General features: G+C 36.8%; 1 long non-coding RNA gene across 20 annotated transcripts in view; it reads right to left on the bottom strand.

Moving 5' to 3' along the window:
- The window catches only part of LOC110393728, a 108,230-nt gene extending 88,307 nt beyond the window's left edge, over positions 1–19,923 (bottom strand). For 15 of the 20 annotated variants that reach the window (XR_002435138.1, XR_002435140.1, XR_002435146.1 and 12 more), the window contains exon 1: positions 19,768–19,923. This is a non-coding gene — a long non-coding RNA (uncharacterized LOC110393728). Of the gene's footprint in view, positions 1–223; positions 10,606–13,108; positions 13,199–19,767 lie in introns of all 20 variants that reach the window. The other 5 variants (XR_002435148.1, XR_002435153.1, XR_002435151.1 and 2 more) reach the window with 2 other exon arrangements.

Raw genomic sequence — 21,168 nt, 5'->3', positions numbered from 1 at the left:
TCTGCAAATGCACAGCACTATGCCAGTCTTAATTTATCTGGGATTTCATTGATTTTCTGCTAAGTAGATTTTTGGCTCTTGAATTGATCTTTTCCTAAGGTTTATATATTACACAGTTAGATAAAAAGTAGATTCAAAAGATTTTGTAGTAAGAGAACTTTCATGAAATAAGCTAGCAATTAAATAGTTTCATCTGTACTCTTTCAGGTGAAATAAAACTTACTCAAACTAGAATAGCAGCTGAGTTTCCATTATACATCTAATAAGGCAGAAAGAAAATCCCTGAGAAGTTACAGACTTCAGGACATAAGATGAGGCCTTTCTCTTCAATTTAGGATTCTGCTAAACAAAAAAATATCCTTTGAAAACAAGTTATGAATTTCTTCCATTTCAGAATTGCTAGTATGTAAACATTCCCCAGAGGATGCACCACTTGCTGATAAACCACCTTGAACAAGAATGTCATGTCCAGTATGTTCTCATGTCCAGTAGTTTTGCCTATCTTGTCCACGTAGACTAAGCTCAGATCATGCAACTGTCAGTGGCCTAGTCATTTGCCTAGAGCCTTGGTCACAAGGCCACATTCACTTACGGCCTTACTACGCTGTAATTAAAAAATGAATTATTTTTGTTATAAACATATGAAGTTGTGTGTATATAGATGCATGTCTCCCAAAGATTGGCAGCATGTTTGGTGTAAGGACTGCAAAAGTACAGAACCAAATCCCAAAGGAGGAATACAAATATGAGAATCTAGTATCAGGATAATAAAAATGCTACTGTGGTAGTGGCAACATAGGATAGATAAGAAACAAACTAGTTATTTTTTCTTGTATTCTAAAAATCGTGTAGTCTTTCCTAGTGCATCTGTACCCCTCTAGCATACTTCCAAACTTTCAAGTTCTTTACTTTTTACCTTAATATCTCTCAAGCACTACAAACTCTTTGGGCATTCTTGCAATTCCTCCTTTGCTCAAGTAGTTGAGGTGTATTTGAAGACTTTTAAAAGATTTTAGACTTGGGCAAAAAATTTCCACTTCCAAAAGAAATCCCACCATTTCAGGTGATCATTTTACTTTCTTTCTTTCCCCTCTTTCTACTTCTGCATGCACACAGTAACCAGCAAAAAAAAAGAAAGAATCAATCCTTCAACACTGAGACACTGCTTTGAAAAAGAAGCCAGATGTGGCTGTTTGAAGACAATGAGCATCTGCTATACTTTGGAGAACATTGGATCTGTAGACCTATATTATATCCAATTATCATCAAAGAGCTTTAGAACATATTATTTTTCTTTCATACACAAAATGAAGACAAATTTCTGAGAGCAGTTCAGTCTTTCCCACCTACACTTAATTGGCCAAAACATTTAGCAAGTACCAAGCCTGTAGGCAGGAGTGCCATGCTTAGTATTTTCTTCTTTGGTCCTCAAGATAAAGGCCAAGCTCTGCACTTTTGAAAAGCAAACGAAAGAAATGGAAATACCTTCCCTTTCCAAAGATCTGCAGGTTTTAAAGGATACTGGGATAAAAAAAATAAAAATCCTCAAAGCTGTCTGCATGGTGGCTAAACAAGATTAGGTAAAACACATCCTCTCCAATGCACACACAGAATATAAAACATCTTAATCCCTCTCCAGTAGGGTAGCATAAGCAGTTACTATGCAGAAGAAACTTGCATACAGTAAGCAGGCCAACAAATGCATCCCCCATTGGTCAGGCTTTTTTACTCTAAAAAAAAGCATTGCTGGACTCCTAAAGGAACTATGTAAGACATAGCAGAGTTACAGAAAGAAGTTTACTCCTTATTCTGCTAAAATTAAAATACTCAAGAGACTTCATCTGATATGTGTTTGTTATTAAAGTATGAATATCAATGGAGACAGATTATGTTCATCATGTAAATGTGATTTTCCTTTTTACCAAACTAGCTGCACATTTTTACCAAACTAACAAGTTTTTAAAGAATCCCAAAGCCCCTGATGATGTAAACACTGAAGCTTTTGTGAAGTAAAGGAACCTGGCCAAGCCTCTTCCCAAATATGCCTGTCTCCCTATCAGCTGAATTAACAAGAAAGCTAAATCCCTTCACTGCAAGCTACCACTGTTAGTTCCCAGTGAGTACATCATTTACATGTATCACCCTGCTCTTTCTTTTATTGTGTTCTTGTTTTGGTTCACTGTTCCCCTTAATTTGAAAAGCCACTTTCCCTTGCTGTACATTTGGAGGTATTTGGTAGCAGGACAGAAAAGGCTTGTTATTGAAGCTGAATTAACCTAACAAAGAGAAAGAGAAAAAAAATAAGAGCCGCACACAGAGCCAGTAAACTTCAATCACAGTTTCAGTCTTTAAACACCATAAACAGAGAAGCATAAGGCTTCTTTAATCATGAACATTTGTTTGTTATTTTCCTTCTATGTACATCATACATCTGTACCTATGGAGTGGATATGTTTGATAGATTAAATTATTACAAATGTATAAAAGGTTATGAAATAGTAAATTACAAATTATTCTGGTTTCTTATTTATAACTACAAATTAGTTCTTCTATACCTGAAAAGGCTGTTATTATCACTGCTAGGATACATCTACATTACTTCAAGTGCAAGGCTCAAATTTTACAGATTCTGCATGTACAGTACAGTATTTGTTTCTTCAAAACCCACTGGGATTTCAAGTCACCAAGCATTCATTATGCTGAAACAGTCCTTTAAAATGGATTATTTTGAAAGCTTACAAGGAAGAGCTCCTCCATCTCTATTAGCAAGCTGTGGACTGGTTCCCTTTGTAAGAAGCTGCAGGGGATGGAAATACTTGGCATCACATTGCACTTTGCTCAGGAAAATGTTCAATATCCTAGTACAAAATGCAATAGGAGAGCTGTTTACTATGGTGACTATCACAATATCTGTTCAGAACCGCCAAAAAACCAAGAGTCTTACAACAGAGATAACAAAATAGCCAGGAAGACAAAAATCTACTCAACACTTGATTTAGAGAATTTCTGTGGGAATCTGTGGTTCATGCTTGAGGGTACAATGCTTCTTGTTTAACATAGTTAATGTCCATTGACTATTCTGTGCACCAGTACAGTTACACACATATTGTACACAGAAATGGGACACAAACACTGTGGATTACCACCTATGGTTTTATTAACTGAAGAATAGATTAGCAGTGAAATATAATAAAGGCTTCTGCTAGCCCACATGAATGGACTTTTTAAGAGCAGTGAGGCAAAATGAGAAGCCTTGGCACTGCAAGGTGTTACAGAAACTTAATGTATTCTGGAAAAAAGAAAGTGACAATTTTCATTAGGGATCAATTTTGTTTTCTGAAGATTAAAAATCAAAAGGAGGCAAATCTCTTAATCGTCTCATATACCAAGCTCTTTTTAAGGCTTAGTATAACTGGTCTGAGATGCACCATCTTCAGAACTGCAGCACAAGGAAATACTCCATCCCTCCCTCCCACAGACTCTCATTTATCATTCATCTCCCTGTTCTTAAAATTCTGGCTTTAGTAGCAATATTTTGGAGTGAAATCAAATGGAAAGTAAATTTAAAAAAAAATCCAGATATCACTTTTTAGGATGGTGCAGAAAGACTTTGAAATATCCCCACCTGATCTTTCACATCCTCAAAAAATGAATGAGATGGGAACTAATGCTGATACTTAATGATCAATATTTGAGCATATATTTTATTTGTTTCTATATGTACCTTTTTTCTTTCTTTTTTTTTTTAGAGGAGTTATCGTTATCTTTCAAAAGCTCCGAGAACTCCGGCATAATAAAATGTATTTCACAGATTTGAGATATTTCAGGAATCATCCAATGGGAAAGGACTCTTCAGACTCATAGTTTATACTATGTTCTTCACTGTTATCAAAACACCAACTGAGGTTGCAGGCATTCTCATAATAGAAGGTCATCTAATTCCAACTCCTCTACCATGGACAGTGTTGTCAACCTCTACATAAGGCTGCTCAGGATTCCATCCAATCTGGCCTTGAGTCCCTACGGAGATGGGGCATCCACCACCTCTCTAGGCAGTGTGTTCTTCACCACCCCACCACCTTTTGAGTAAAAAATTTCTTTCTAACATCCAAACAAAATTTCTCCTCTTTTAGTTTAAAGCCATTCCCCCTTGTCCTATCACTATCAGACCATGTAAAAAGTCAATCCTCATCCTGATTGAAGCATGATAAAGGACACAACATAATCTGCACATGCAGATTACATCTGCTTTTGCAAGAGAAAACTCTGTTGTACTTAAAAACTTGCGTAAGTATTGTTGTTGTGTGTCATTTTCATTCATATAATTTTAACAAATTCCTTGATTTCTATCTTCCTTTACTTTGTAGGAGCTCTCAAATATTTCTTTTACCCTTTTCCACACATCATTAGTAAGGTAAAACTGACCTGTTTCACAGTGGTCTAAATCCTGCTCATATTCCCTATGACCTTGCTACACATAACCCTGCTACAGAACTTAGAAAGAAAGCTAGACACGTTATTATTTCATAGTTTGTATAAATTAGAAGGGCGGAGGTACTTGAAACTAAATTTCAGGTTGTGTCTTGAAACACAAATCATTTAGTCCTGCATATAAGAGTTAGGCAGTCAGAACACATCTTTCCCTAAAATCTATGAGATAGTGCAGTCCTTTGTTTTTTTTGCAGATATCTGTAGTTGATCAAAACTTAGAATTTTGACTAATAAAGGCAAGAAAACTATATATAATAAAAATAAGAGAAATATTGCTCTCATGCTCTTTGCCCTAACATCCAATAAAAATCTTCCATTTTTTGAATATTACATTAACTGTCTCAGAATTCAAGCTAATGCTCAGTTATGCCAATGAGATTTGCTATTTTTGCAACATTTCTAATAGCCTTATAGAAAGGGATAAAACTTGGGTAGTATAAATATCCTACAGATGTGCTGTTTCTCTGTGATTATATTCATCTCTTGAAGATGAGGTTTCACTCCAGTTGTCACATAAACAAAGAGACAATTATTGTTTGTTTAAACAAAATGTATTAGTCTGAAGAATTATACCTGCAAACATCACAACCTGTTAAGACTGCAGTGGTCCTCGTGTTGGAGTTTATCTCTATGGTGATGTATAATGCTGAGGCATAAATGATAGTTGTAGATTGTTATAGATAGTTGTAGATGTTGTAGAACAACAAACATATGTTGTTCAGAAACACAGTTTGCAGAAATTCTTTCCCCATTATATGAAAATAAGAGTCTTCATTAGGATCACTGAATCTTTTTTCCAAGTATCTTTGGGTACAGCATCATAGTGCCCAAGAAGTTTATGTCTCCCTGTCTGCTATTTTCAGTTGTTCCGTGGTACACTAAAGCTGAAGGGTGTAAGCACTGCAGTGACCCCTGAAATACTGATACTTCAGTTTGTCTTCCAGAGGGAGGAATTCCAGTGTCTGGGAGACAGTTACCCTAGAATTATCACCATCTATATCACACAGAACCATCTGACCAACTTGTGAAAGCTGGGCATAATGCCACTACAACAGATGGGCATGGATGCAGTGAGCCAAGAAGTTCTGTGTATGTATCAAATGTGAGAAATGAGGGCAAGACTCCAAAGATAAAAATATACAAATGTCAGTCTTCATCTGATACAGCTTTCATTCAAGAATGATTCATCACTAGGCCCTTGGCAGATTAACTAAAAGAAACGATGCTCAAACTGTGTAATAAAAAAAAGTGTCCCACTGTACCAGGCAGAAGCATGGCAGTAAACAGTGAAGTCTACCATCTCATCTTCCCCCAGTGGCTACCAAGGAACTGCCAGAAACAAGGATAATAAATTAACAGATCTAAACTCTATATCTTCATCTATCTTTCACTTGTACAATGTTATATAGTCAGACTTTTAAGGATTCATAGAATCACAGAATATCCCAAGTTGGAAGGGACCCATAAGGATCATTGAGTCCAACTCCTGGCTCCACATAGAACCACCCAAAATCAGACCATATGACTGAGAGCATTGTACAGACACTTCTTGAATTCTGGCAAGCTTGGTATCATGACCTCTGCCCTGGGGACCAATTCGAGTGCCCAACCACCCTCTGGCTAAGAACCTGCTCTTGATGTCCAACCTGAGCTGGATAGAAAGTGGTAAACAGAGGAGTAGAGGTGAATCAGGGGGTTTGGGGCAACCTGATCTAGTGAAAGGTGCCCCTGTCCATGGCATGAGGGTTAGAACTAGATGATCTCTTCTAACCTAAAGACTAAGACTAAGACTCTTCTAACCTTCTAAGGTCTCTTCTAACCAAAAGCATTATATATTCCTCTGAATCCTATTCTACATAGAATACTCCTGGCCAGTCGTAGTTTCCATCTGCTTTGTGGGAGTGAGATTTATGAAGGATCTTATTAGTCTCATGAAGACTTCTGAACCTAAGCTTCCAGCTTCAAATATAACCATTTCCAGTCTTTGTGCTGGCCTTTTCCTAGACAGCACTTCACAGAGTTAAACAATGTAAAAGAATGAGTAGTGTTTACCCATGCTCTTCTTCCTAGTGAGTCTTCACTTAGACATTCTCTCCAAAAAGCAACAACATTCCATCAGCTGCTATATATGCTTGGCAAGGTCTTGAAAAATAACAGCCTTTCTATGCAATACTACATTTTCTCTAATGTAGTTTTTTTTTTTTTTTTTTTAGAAACAATGATCACAATAAAAATGCACATACATGAATAATAGAAATCTGTAAAGAAATTAACCTGTGCAGATATACATATGAAAAACTGGAATGCAGTATTCATTTCAATAGAGAGAGAAACTAAAAGTGGCAAGGACAAATAAATCCACCTCCCCCTCAGAAGACCACTGTTTGCCTATCCAAACTTTGTTTTCTTCCTGAGACCCCAAATGCAGCAATTCCCTTTTTTCTTCATTTTGTTTGTTTTTATGTATTTTCATTATCAAAATGTGAGATTATTGTACAGCACTTATGACTGAAGGAAGGGAGGGAGGAAATCTTTAAATTTGAACTTTCTAAAGCAGATCATCCTGCTGTACTTATTCCTCCTGTGTTCATTCCTATTTAAAAAGCACTTGCAATTAGACCCGTGGTGACACTGAGCTTCAGCTGAGCATCACTAAAGTCAGTGCAACTCCATGCAGGTCCCCTCTCCACCCACAGATCTTTCTGAAATATGAACTCCAAAGGTTAAAAAACCAGGTCAGAACTGTGAAATAGCTATCATAAAAAATGACCCTTGCAAAGTTCACAATTGTTGTGAAGTTCAACATAAGATTAATGAAGCACAATGCACAAAAGCCCTATGTCTTTTTCAAAGCATGAATTACAGAATTGTGTCTATAGATAAAGAGTCTGGTAGAGGAAAATTCACAATGTCTGTGGATGCTGACACTATTATGGTTAGTAATAGTTGTTGACAATATTACAGTTAGTACGGTGTTAGGAGAGGTCTGTGGATTTGCCTTGAAACAGTCAGACCCCTGTAAACAAGCTATCTGGAGCCTATTGTTAGTGAATAATTCATAGAAAATATTTTTATAAGTGCATACTTTAGTTAATGTACATTTATTTAAAATTCTTACTCTTTTAAAATGATTTGTCTTACTTAAAATCTGAATGCAACTGCGTATTCAGAATTAGTTCTACAAAGAATGTAAAGCTATTTCCATTTGGAAGGATTAAAATTGTTATTAGTTTCTGTTCTAATTGCCTGCAGAATGCAATAAGATGTGTTTTTTCCACTTTTGTCAAGCAGTCATGCTACAATTAGCTTTCTCCAAAAATAACTTCAGGTCTCAATCATGGTCACTTGACAAGTAGTGTAAAAAGGATAAAAATCAAAGTCAAAGATCCAAGTGCCTTCTTTCTAGTGAGAAATTACTTTTCAATATTGGCTCAAAAGATACTCCAAATTTTAGCCTAGATTTTTTTCAGTGCTTGACTTACACCAGCAGAAAAATCAGAAATTGTTGAAAGCCTTCCTAATTTTGCTACAATTCCTAAGCATCATTTCTCTGCAGTAAAGTGTGAATTACCTAATGTGTACCTTCTGAAATGTCTGAAAAATATATTTCATTCTCAAAATTTTGTCAGTTTACTGCTCTGTTTTTCCTTCAAATGTAAATCTGAGTTGCCTGTGCAAGTTTATTCTGTACATATGGATGCTTCAGGTAACTTTTTATCATTGTTTTTATTTTTTTCCATAAAAATAAATCTTTTATGGGTACATATTAAGATAGAAGGACCTGACTTCTTTTATATGTGCCTGTACACAGAACTACTCACACATAGACTTCAGAATTTGCTTTCCAGAGTGTATATCTTTGTGTCTTTTCACTCTTTCTTTATTCACTGTCATATTTGATTTCTCCATATTTTTTCTCGCTTCTACAATACAGTTTTCTTTCTTCTGTCACCTTTTTTAATTTTAGTTTTCCTATTTCACCTTAATTAGACACAGGCACAGTGATCTGTAAATTCAAACAACTTTCAAAGTAGTCATGACCATATTTCCTTAACATCAGGACAAATATACACATAATTTTTTGTAGGTAATCAGCTAGGCTGCATATATTTAATAAAGTAGGTAATTCTTTTGTCTTCAAATAAATTTCAGTGAAGAATTTCAAAAAATGAGAAGCACTGGATGAAACTAAAAAAAAAAGATGCAATTGTGTTGCACTGTAATTCCTATAGATTTTGCCTGCTGGTGAAAATCCAGGAGATAATATTTCATGAAGGACAATATTCAGGCATGATTCTTAGACTCAGCTCTAAGATTCTTCAATAGAATTAATGATGGCGCTATCAAATTATTTTCTATAGAATCTGTCATTTGTAAGCTGTTTAAAGTACAGTTAAAACTAGCATTGTGGTAAGAGACTACATACCATAGGTCTCTACATCTCTAATGAAGAAGGATTTATTTTTTGTTAAAAAGAAATTCAAAAGGGGGCAGTGTGCTTTAATTAAATATAACACAGTGGAGATTTTTTTTCATGGTCTCTGCAGTAAAACACAAAGTGATAAAGCCACGTGTGCATGTCTTGTTTCCCCCTCCAGATTCCAGTGATAGCAAAAGATTTTGCCCTTGATCATGTGGTTTTAGACATGAAAGGCTTCAAATCTATCCAAGCTCAAGATGAACACAGAATGCTAATTTGAGTTCACATGAAGAGCTGGACAAGAAAAGTCTTTCATTTTAAATTGTTAAAATGGACTCTTTGAGGTCCTTTTCCAACTATCTGTTTCTGAAGCACATAAAAAGTTCTTGCCAATCCATCATGAAAAAATAAATAAATTCTATAAAACATTTATTTGACACAAGCTCGTTTCCTTGTATTTGAAGAAGTTTAAAATATTGTCTTATATAAGAAGCTATATGCTTTTATATACATATACATTCTACTTTTTTATCTTATTGCAACTTTACACTGCTAAAGAATAATTTTACACTGAACACGATAGATAAGAATAGTGTAAAAGGCATAAAATCAAAATATAACAATATAAACCATAATCAGACATATCACCAAAACACATCAGCCTGAAAAGGGGTATTTTGCAGAACACTGATGAAGAGAGCAAAAGAGGCCTTTGCTGAATTAACGATTTCATAAGCAACATTATATGCAGTTTCTCATAAATTCCAAGATGATGCACTAATTTTATTCTATATGATGAAAAGGTTTACTGAGATAAGTTTGGTACGGTAATAAAAATAATAATAATTTTAAAAAAGAAAATTAAAGAAAAAACAGTGCCAGGTAAATTTCTCAAGGTCTCTAGGCAGAAAAAATGTCATAATTTCAATTTCAGTAACTGAGGATGTGTTGCAAGCAGTTACTTCATATCTCACTGGAACACAGAGACTCTATCCCTTTCTGTAAATGGTTCAAAACTACTAAGTTTGTAAAACAAAAAATTAACTTTCTACTCTTATCTGTGAATGCTGCTCATTTTCGCCACTGAACAAATGTAAGTATGTTTGGGGAGCAGAAAAATGAGAAGAGAGGAAGAACTGATAGAATTATTAATACTACTCGAGATCACATCTAACTATAGACTGGCTGACATTTCTCTGCTACCTGGAAAAGAATTATTTCAACCCTTTACACTGCTGACCTCTAAATCTGGCTAGGTAACTCCGCTTCTGAAACCATCTATTTCAGCTTTAAGTGGACAGAATCAAGTCTCTTCAATGCAACTATAATTGCTCTTGCTGTCCAGTGTTGGTTTTGAAAACCAAAAATTATTTGTTAGCTGTAGATGGGAATGAATGGATGAATAGAAAACCAGTCCATCAAAAATGACAAAGAATGAAGGTGAGAACTGGGTCTCAGGCCTTCCTGAATTATTTGTGTGTGTGTGTGTGTGTGTGTGTGTGTGTGTGTGTGTGTGTGTGTGTGTGTGTGTGCAATTTATGAAGTCTAGTTTTCTTCAAGTATTTCGATTTTTTCGCTTTCCTGGAAACCAGTTTAACAAGAATTTATCACTGAGGAATTATTACCTTCCAGTAACAATAAAATATCATCTCCATGTGCCCACATACCAGCAGAAAACATAGGTAGAATTGGTACTAGAAAGAAAAAAAAAATCAATATCCTAGACACAACTTCTTCCTGCAGCATTTTGAAATTATCATACAAGAAAATAAAGTCAATTAATATGAAGAATGGAATACTGCAGTGGCTTTCATTACAGATGACAAGTCTTTTTACTTTTTCATCTACCACCCTCTATAAACTATGAAATGCCCTCCAGTGTTAATTGAATCTTTTGCACATCCTTAGAAGCTATATATTGAAGAACAGAAAAATGATCATTCAAATTTGATAACAGATGTAGAAATATAATGGTAAAAATCATGTAATGTATGAATGCAGTAGAAAAGAAAAATTCCCTAATAAGGATTTATAGCAAATGCTTTTGTTCTCTTCAGCACTTTATGAAAGCTTTTGAGACAGACAGTAAGTAAGCCACATGAAAAACAAATCACTTTTCTTAAAGTGTCTTCAAAATATCATAAGGTTATACTAAGAAGAGATTAGATTAATTATTTACATCATGTCTTAGAGATCTTGCCCTCAGCCTCCTTCCAAATACAAGATGAAATTATATACTTTTTTCTAGTACATAGAAAGATCAAGGAAAACCTCACTCATTGTTCTTGTGAAACCAAACCAGTTTACTGACCTGTAGCTCAGGCAAAAGTAACTGACAGAACAGGCCATAGACTGGAGATGCCCTAGCAATTACGGCATCAACAGCAAATTTTATTCCAAGTACTGAGCAACACACAGTCATTACCATTAAGCCAGTTTTACTATGATGTTCCTTCAAAATCTGAAAGAAATAATCTAAGACCAAACACTACCTATTGCTAAAATGTGCATTCAGACACCTTACTAGGTTCCCTGCTAACCAAGCCGTGTAACAGTATTTCACTAAAAATACTTCCTTATATATAAGAAAACCTTCACTTAGCACTTTTAGTAATGTTGAGAGACTGTTAGGAAAAAAAATGATCAGTACAGAACTAAGATAACATTACATTTTATTTACTTCTTTATACATACTGTGCTAATTTCATATATTCTTATAATAGCTGGTGACAGTCATTAAATAATTTTTACAATATTTTGTTTGCATATGAAATGCTAATATGATTTTCAATGGGTACACTAAGTACAAGGATTTCCCAGTGTGAATGGCAACATTTTAAGAATAATATTTTAAAGCACATTATCAATGAATTTTGGGTAATTTCAAAGATAAATAATCTTTTTTCATCTCATGCAAGGAGACTACTAATAATCCAACAGTCCCCTACTCCCACATTCAACTAATCAAATCTACTTTAATCAGGTACTGTCGGATCACTGATACGACATGCTATACGGCATGATGGCCCCTAAACAATTTTTATTCTAATGAAATTCAATGCATTGTTCATCATCTTGCTGTTTTTCACCTGGCAAGATAATGTGTCTATTACACGTTTAATCATCACAGCTTCATATACAGTTTCATTTAGCTGTAAGTCATGAAGGCACCTAGAAATAGAAAATTTCTTGACATCTTCACTGCCAATCAAAAGTCTATCACTTCAGCACCAATACTACCACTTGCTGAGGAATCTCACCACTCTTTCCTCATGGACAAAAATACCCTCATCAGATTCTGACTTGCTACAGAAACATCCAGTGTACAGATTCCAGCTGCAAAAGTGCTGATTCTGTTTATTCATGTGGTTAGCAACTCTTTTTTTGTACCTATGTGTCAGCAGCGTAATTAGCAGCATGATCTAGAACCAGTTCTGAAATCATCAGGTCTAAGATGATATTGTTACTTCTTTTGCTGCTTCCATCACAATTATCATATCTGTACAATATTTGTTGTCCACAAACCTATAGTTATGCATTTTACAGACACAAAGTAGAAAGACAGTTCATGCTCCAGAAAATTTATGGGCCCACTACCATTTGAGAGAATGAGTGAAAACACAAAGCTGACATGTCTTAGGAAAACAATGAAACAACATAAATGCATTACCAAGACCTTCAAAAGCATTCTGGCAAAATAGACCATCATGAGAAATCTAAAGATATTGAATTTTGTTGAGAATGTTTTGAATTTTGTTTTACAGGGAATTACGAGGACTAACATAGAAAAGAGCACAAACAAGTATTTAAAAATCTTAAAAATGGCTGGCAAAGACTTATCCAAGTGAAGACAAATTTTAACTGTGAGCACTCCTCCCATAGTGTAGGCACAGGTCTTTTTGACTGCAGGAGAGGAAAAAAAAAGTTTTAAGAAAAAGTTTGAAGCTGAAGAAATCCCCAACAGGTTGACCTGGTACTGGCAGATTACAATTGACAAGAAGATAACAGAGAGGTAAGCTAGTACTTATTCTGATCAGAAGGAAACAGGGTTTTCTTGCAGAACAGATATTGCATAGTTGTTTTTTTTTAGTGTCTGTAGATTAGAACATTCGTATAAGAAGGAATGTTAGCATCCAGATCAACTCTTGTGTTTTTTGCTTTCACATTATTTCCATTCCTCACTGGGACGTAACTCACAGGATGCCAAATCTCTGGGATGAAGAATCACAAAGAGCAGCCTTTGTCATAGAGAGGAGCAGGTCCTTGCCTCAGCTACCATTACTGCCACTGAAAAGCAAAGAGAAGACAAGGCTCAAACATACCATCAAAAATCAGTAGGAGATGATAAAAAAACTATTAAATCAGTGTGTAGAAGACCAATAAAAAGGAAAGATGAAAGCCAGGAGAAAAATGAACTCCTCTTTTGATGCAGTCTGGGATGCTGTTGGCCTTCTGGGCTGCAAGAGCACATGCGCTCCTCAAAAGAGGAGTGACCAGCATGGAGAGAGAGACGATTATCCCCTCTATTCTGCCCTTATGAGGCCCCTTCTGGAGTTCTGTGTCTAAACTTGGAGCTCCTAGTACAGGAAGGATGTGGAGCTGTTGGGGTGGATCCAGAGGAGCCCATGAAGACAATCAAAGGGCTGGAGCTCCTCTCCTGTGTCTGACTTTTTACATAGTCTGATAGTGACAGAACAAGAGAAATGGCTTTAAACTAGAAAAGAGGCGATTTTGGTTAGCTATTAGAAGGAAAATTTTTATTCAGAGAGTGGTGAGGCACTGGAACAGGTTGCCCAGAAAGGCTATGGGTATCCTGTCTCTGGAGGCATTCAAGGCCAGGTTGGGCAGCCTGATCTAGTGGTCGGGAGCCCTGCCCATGGCAGGGAGGCTGGAACTAGATGATCTTTAAGTTCCCCTCCAACCTAAGCCATTCTATGATTTCATGAAAAATCAAGGTAAGACTGCAAGAAGAAAATCAGCTAGCTCTGTAAAGATAAGAAGATAAACTTTTAAATATATAATGCTGCAGAGTTTAGGATTAGAGAAGGCATTTAGTGAAGTAGTTTTATCTGCACTGTGTGGTACCATATTGTAAAATGTCATTCTGGGAGGAAAGGAGAGAGATTAGAGGAGGTGTATAGGAACCAATGGGAATGAAAGGGTATGACAAATGTTGCTATCACAGCTCAGGTTGTTCGTGTGGGTCCAGTTAAACTGGATAAGAGTTTTTCCTCTAGGACAAATAGACCTGAGGAGCAGGAAGGAGAAGAAAGAGGAGAGCTTTTAAGAAGGCACAAAACAGTTGAAGATGATAGGCTGAGAAAAACGTTATATTAAATATCACGTGAATAGGTCACAAAATGACAAGGGAGGAATCAGATGAACTGGGCTTGATGAAGACTGAGTCAAGTAAACAATACATGTGGGTACAGGCAAAGTTGAACCATCATTAAGGGACAACTGAGGTGAAGTAACAAAAAGTTCAGCTAAGCTATTAGATGAATACGCAAACATACCCCAGTTACTGGTTCTATTAAGTATAGCTAAACTCCTCAATAACGATCTGTGAACCTCAATCCTTAAAATATGTAGCAAATAAATATATTTAACAGTACATTTCTGATTATATGAAGCTCACATGGAGACTTCATAGCTTGTTTCTTATACTTTCACAAGCTAGTTTCCTCCTACAAGAACTCCATGAGAGATGTTGAAAGCAATTTAAAAGGCAATTTTTTTCTTGGAGCCAACACTGGCAATTCTGTTTGGATTTACACCTCTCCCTAGTATAGGAAGAGAAAACCAGGTTAAATAGAAAAAGATATAAACAAAATCATTTTGAAAGAGTATTCAAAGATTTACGGTACTGTACTTGAGTAGGAGTGATTGGCAGCACATTAAATAAAGCTTTGTGTCAGCTGCAGAGTGGACTCTGCAAAGACAGGATGTCAAGTTACGAACTGCAGACTTTGTGACTCCAACTTAACTCCTTGTTACATTTTGTGATATTAGCTGGGAGAAAGTTTATATCTACAGTGCTGGAGAAATTAAACACACACACATTGTCATGTTAGCCAAGCAAAATTTTGACTAAAATATTAGTGAAACAAAACTAGAAAGAGAAACAAAACAATCCTGGCATTTTATAAGTGGGTTATTTCAACAAGAACTAGACGTCTTGCAGAGGCCCTAAACTAAGCTGTAACTTTGTATTTGAAATAAAACTATTAGCTCTCCCTGTAGGTTAGGGCCTCTTTAGTTTGACAAAATTTATTTAATTGGTTTCTAAAGATTACTTGACAATCTGTACTCCAGCTTTTTTCTCCATTACTGTTAAGACACCACAGTTACCTCGCAGTATCATCATCACAGATAGAAAGGCCTGGTTTATATACAACTAGTCAAGTTCATTTCATTTTTTCTTACTCATTTAAAAGATTTTCTCAGGAAATACCTACTGAGATCTAATTGCGCTCTAGAAACATATGGGAGCCTAAAAGACATGGACACTGAAACTAAAGTCACAAATATTCCCTACTGGTGAAAATAAATACTTTGAACTGCTATGTTCCTTTTATGTGAGGATCTCAAAGTGTTTTGCAAATATTAATCAGTATTCTACATTCACAGTGGTCCTATGAGAGAAGCAAGCAGCATTTTGAGGCTGCTGTCTACAGCCCTTTTCCAGTTTCTGGTCATAATTATTACTGTTGTACTCATAAACTAAAGATTTCAAGCATACCTATGGATATCTTTTAGAATCAAATACTTATAAAAATGATTTTCAGAAGAAAATGACTGCCCTAGAGAGTTCCATTATACATGCTGTTACTGCCACACCTATGGTGTCATAGTTTGAAAGCACATAGGGCTTTGCTTTGTTTTCATAGGTTGCATATAAATTGCAGCTGCAAATAAGAACAATTTTGTCTGAGGGATAATGGTTTCACATTTTCAGAACACAAGTTCTGTACTACAGTTACATTATCCAAGATCTGACTCCTCTAGAGAAACAAAATTAGTAAGCTATCTGTATCAAAATTAGTCAGTTCTCTTTAAGAAGCTCCCCCAAAATCAGCAGAACTATTTATTTCAAAATTTGCTTCGCAAAATATTTCGCTATTACCGAAAAAGACAAATGAAGTGGCACACATTTGGTACCACTGAAAATCAGATCCCAGTGTATTTAATTGAGCAGAATGAAAAGGAGTACAGATTTTCTGTCAATCTCTTCACATTAAATTTTACACTGAAACTCCCATATTCCGGCTCAGTTTTTCCAGCTATAGGAATAACATCCATGTTCTGCCCAGCGCTGACCCTGTCTTCACCATCCAACAAACACAGAAAACTAGCTTTGTAGCATTAAAATGTCCTGAAGAAAATAACTCAGAAAATAAAAAAAAATGGAAATGTGAAAGATCACTGATGGAATTAATAGATCAAGAGATTTTTCTCCCCTGAGAAAAAAAAGATCACTACACAACTCTTAACTTGATATTTCATTTTTTATTTGATGTCAAGCAACAGAAATTTTAATTAAGGTTTTGAGCTTCCTTCTTGCCAGTCATTTCTCTTGTTTATGCCATATAAAGCCTACATATACTTACATCAGCACATCTTCATGAACGTTGCAACAGTCAGTGTTCAACTAAACACATCTCCACACATTTCTGGTTATGCTAACCCTTCATTTATCAACCTCAGACCAGTTCTCTACACTGGATGTTGGCAATGAACTGTATGATTGTTATTAGCATCTATCTAAAAGGAAAGCCAAACATAAATGTCAGTCAAAGGACTGTAAAGATATGACTATTGAGACGGACTGAGATTAGATCTCTGTAATGTTCCAAATCTCCAGTAGTTCTCCAAACAACAAACATCTAAAAGTCATTCTTAACCCTAGCATCTGTATAACACAGCTGCCATTTTTCTTGTTCACAACTTCTAGTTAAATGTTCTAAAGAGTCAAGTTGTTTTTTGTTGTTTGTTTTTTTTAAAGGGCAATGTTACTCTACATCTTCTTTCAGTTATCAAAAATCTGTTCATTACAAGTACGCACTGAAGGAATTTTATCGTCACTTGTATAAGCAAAAAAAAAAAACTGCCAAGTGAGTAAAATGAAAAAAAAGCATATTTTTTTTTACTGAAAACAGGGCTTATGAAACCAATTCATAACTTCCCCAACATTGTTAACACTTCAGATTTCTTCAGCTGCCTCTGTTTGGAGAAGTACAGCTATAATATTGTATATTCTGACTAGGAGATATTTTCTTCATAAAAGCAGGATTTGTTTTGTTGTTGTTGTTGTTGTTTTTAAGAACTTCAAAATACTCTCAAATCATAGTTGTGGGTAGATTAGTTCAGTTCATCTTTTACCATAGGAAAGAAAGTTTCCAGATCTTCTATATACCCCTCGTTAACCTGGAGATTGCTGTGGACAAGAGCCTCCACAGAAGGTCTTCCATAGGCCGTAGTTCTCTCATAGGTGCCCTAGCATCAGCATGGCACAAGCCACAACCCTCTCAGAAGGATCATCCTCCAGCAGCGAGCACTTCATATTAAGAGTACACCTCCAGGCATGCCCCCGTAATGTTTCCTTCAACATGACTCCTCAACTTTGTTTCTCCAAATAAATCTCTTTACACTTGTTCACTCATGAAGAAGTAAAATTGCTTCTGACAGTTCTTGGTAATATGAGGCAAAATATTTGCAAGTAAGCCAATAGTCATATACAGAAAGAAGAGTTGAACTCCCCTAACTTGTGAAAGGGCTCTATACCTATACAGCATCCCTTACTAAGAAGCAGCCCAAGTCCAAGAGAAGCTCTCCCTTCAGTGGCTGGCCCTTATATGAGCCCAGGGTGGCTCCACCACTTCTGGTCATGTGGAGAGCACAGGTGCAAATAATTTGCCTGTGCTCCCTGGGCCAGCCACACCTTTTCACCAAGTGCTCAGCCACTGATTCAAGCTGTGACCTAACAGTTCCCCTACAATATTTATCTTCAAGTATATCTTCTTGTGTCTCCTTGCATCCTCGTCTGTCTCCTCTATTTCTTCTTATCCTTCATTTTTTGTCTCCTCCTAGCCATGCAACTTCAATTCTCTCTCAGATATATCTGAGAAGAGGGTTGGTTGGAGTTTTAGTGCCTAATGAATTGCTCCCATTCATGGCCGAGCCATATGGAGCTGGCTGTGACTGGTACAGGGGTTCGTGACCATCTCCCACACGCATTGCTCCTGCAGCCACCTACTGCCTACCCATACCATGTGAGATAAGTCAAATACATAGATTTGTTTTTCACTCACCAAGATCACTGAGTTAGATGTCTCACCTGTGAATTTTTGAGGGTATAGCTCTACCTTTCTGAATCCACTCCAATCTCATCAGGCCTGTCAACCCACCCTTTTTCATCCAAAGCATCGAAGGCTCACTGAACCTTCATAAATGCAGATCTATATGAAGATATGACCTTTCAAAATTGAACATATTATAAACACCAATATGAATTCTAAATATTCCTGGTTTTCTACTCAGTTAACTGTGCCAGATTTCAAGAGAATATAAACTGACGGAAAATTATTCTACACTGTAGCAGCCAGAGAGCTGATTCCCTATCTAACTCCCCATTTGGAGTTCCCTATAGGTTCACCTCCCTCTTTGCTGATAATGTCAATTCACAAATTAATAAAATGTCAATATCTGAATTTGTTGGACACTGTCTGAACTTGATGGTTTTTTAATTAGGAAATTAGAAGAATATATTCTATGATGTTACATACTGGCACTACAATTTGAAAAATGGAATCATTGTGAAACAAAGAAAACTAATATTTTGTTACTTGTTAAACATTGCTTTTATGTCCGTACTTTTATTGAAGGTAAAATAGAAAAAAAACCTCATTGTTCCTTGTAGAAAAAGTAATGTTGGATTCATCTACCACCATCAGTCACTGAACAAACAAAAAGTCAGTTTCAGTCATATCAAAGAGCATATACTTACAGATTCATTATCAAAGATTAAATATATATATAAGAAATTAAGAGAGCTTACCATGTATCTCTTCATAACAAAGCCAAAGCCAATGGAGAGCAAATAAAATTGGCATAAAATACCTTTTTACATCCAAAATTCTTAATAAATGCTAATGAAAGGGAGAAGCTGTCTCTACACATTTTTTCCATTTCTTTTGTTTGTTACTTTATCTGTTAGATAAAGATATATACATTCTGTTAGATGCATTCTAACATTGACAGCACTGCAGCATTCATTTTGGAGAAAGGCAAAGAGAAGATATACCCTGTGAGGGTTAGAAGCATTCTTGTGCTTCTGTCCTGCATCTTTTATGGACAAGGACATAATAATCAACCATGTTCCTTAGGGTGAGGCTTTCTGAGAAGGTTTACCCACAGAAAGATAGAAAAAGAAAGAACAATGAACACAGCACTTTTGTACCAGGCAATCTTATTAATTAAAGGAAGATTTCTGAGTATACTGATAGAAAGTTCAGCATCTTCCAGACTTTTCTTACAGAGGCCACTCCTGTAAGCCCACCTCTACCCCTCTACCCAATACCTTGCCTCATAAACTGAAGACATTTGCAAAGGCAAAGCCCACTAAGATGTAAATGTTATTTTAAATGAAAAATGATGGTGCTGTGTCATGTAGTCTCTATGCAAGAGAAACTTTACAAGCACCTTCCTTCTTTGTTTGTGCTTAGGCTCCTTGCTGTTTTCTCCCACATCTCTGTTGTCAGCAACACAATCCCAATACCCTATAAAAAGCCTTCTCAGGTTTCTTTCCACCCTGCAAAGTTTCTTGCATAATATCTTCCTAGCCAGCCCAAACTCACCATATGCTTCATTCTTCACTGTCCTCTTGATGGATTTTTCCTTAGTGTCTAGCAGGGTCAGTGAAAGTTCTTGATAGACTGGGATCTCAGCTCTGAGATAATGTAAATTTGTTTCTGCCAGAGATGCCATAAGAACAGCAATACATGACCCAATCCTTGGGAGGACGCATAGACATATGGAAATGCCCCTAGCGGTTGTGTCCTCTGGCACACCAAGGAGAGAATCATAGAACTTCTGAGTTGGAAGTGGCCTTTAAAGATCATCTAGTCCAACTCCCCTGCAATGAATGGGGACATCTACAGCTAGATTAGGTTGCTCAGAGCCCAGTTCATCCTGACAGTTCATCCTGTCTCCAAGGATGGGGCATCCACCACTTCTCTGGGCAACATGTTCCAGTACCTCACCACTCTTATTGTAAAAATCTTCTTCCTTATGTCCAATCTAAATCTCCCCTTTTTTAATTTGAAACCATTTCCCCTTGTTCTATCACAACAAAGCTTGCTAAAGAGTCTGCCCTTTCCTTCTTGTAGCTCCCCTTTAAATATTGAAAGACCTCTATCAGGTTTCTCCATAGCCTTCTCTTCTCCAGGCTCTATCAGCCTGTCCTTGCAGAGGAGGTGTTCCATCCGCTGGATGATTTTTTGTAGCCCTCCTCTGGACACTCTCTAACAGGTCCACATCTTTCCTGTACTGAGTGAGGACTTCACATCTGGATACAATATTCCAGGTGAGGTCTCTCCAGCACAGAGCAGAAAGGCAGAATCACCTACCTCACCCTGCTGGCCACGCTTCTGTTGATGCAGCCCAGGATATGGTTGGCTTTCTGGGCTGCAAGGGCACATTGCTGGCTCATGTCCAGCTTACCATCCACCAGTTCCCCCAAGTCCTTTTCAGCAGGGATGTGCTCCATCCTTTTGTCCCCCATCTTGTACTGATGGCAGGGGTCGCCAGAACCCAGGTGCAAGACCTTGCACTTGGACTTTTTGAACCTCATGAGGCTCTCCTGGGCCCATTGCTTGAGTCTGTCTAGGTCACTCTGGATGGCATCCCATCCCTTGGGCGTGTCAACCACATCACACAACCTGCTGTTATCCACAAACTTGCTGAGAGTGCACTCAACCCCACTGTTGATATCATTGATGGAGATGTTAAAGAGCACTAGTTCCAGTATAGAGGGATGAGAGACATCACTTGTCACTGATCTCCATCTAGACATTGACCCACTGTCCACTACTCCCTGGGTATGATCTCTTAACCAGTCCCTTGTCCGCTGAGCAGTCCACCCATCAAATCCACATCTTTCCAATTTGGAGAGAAGGCTGGTATAGGGGACCATGTCAAAGGCCTTGCTGAAGTCCAGACAGATGACATCAGTGGCTCTTCCCTTGTCCACTGATGCA

Source organism: Numida meleagris, chromosome 2 (genome assembly GCF_002078875.1).
Source record: "Numida meleagris isolate 19003 breed g44 Domestic line chromosome 2, NumMel1.0, whole genome shotgun sequence".
NCBI classification, from domain to species: domain Eukaryota; kingdom Metazoa; phylum Chordata; class Aves; order Galliformes; family Numididae; genus Numida; species Numida meleagris.
Note: the sequence above shows the minus strand (reverse complement) of the source record. Positions and strands in the feature narration are given on the sequence as shown.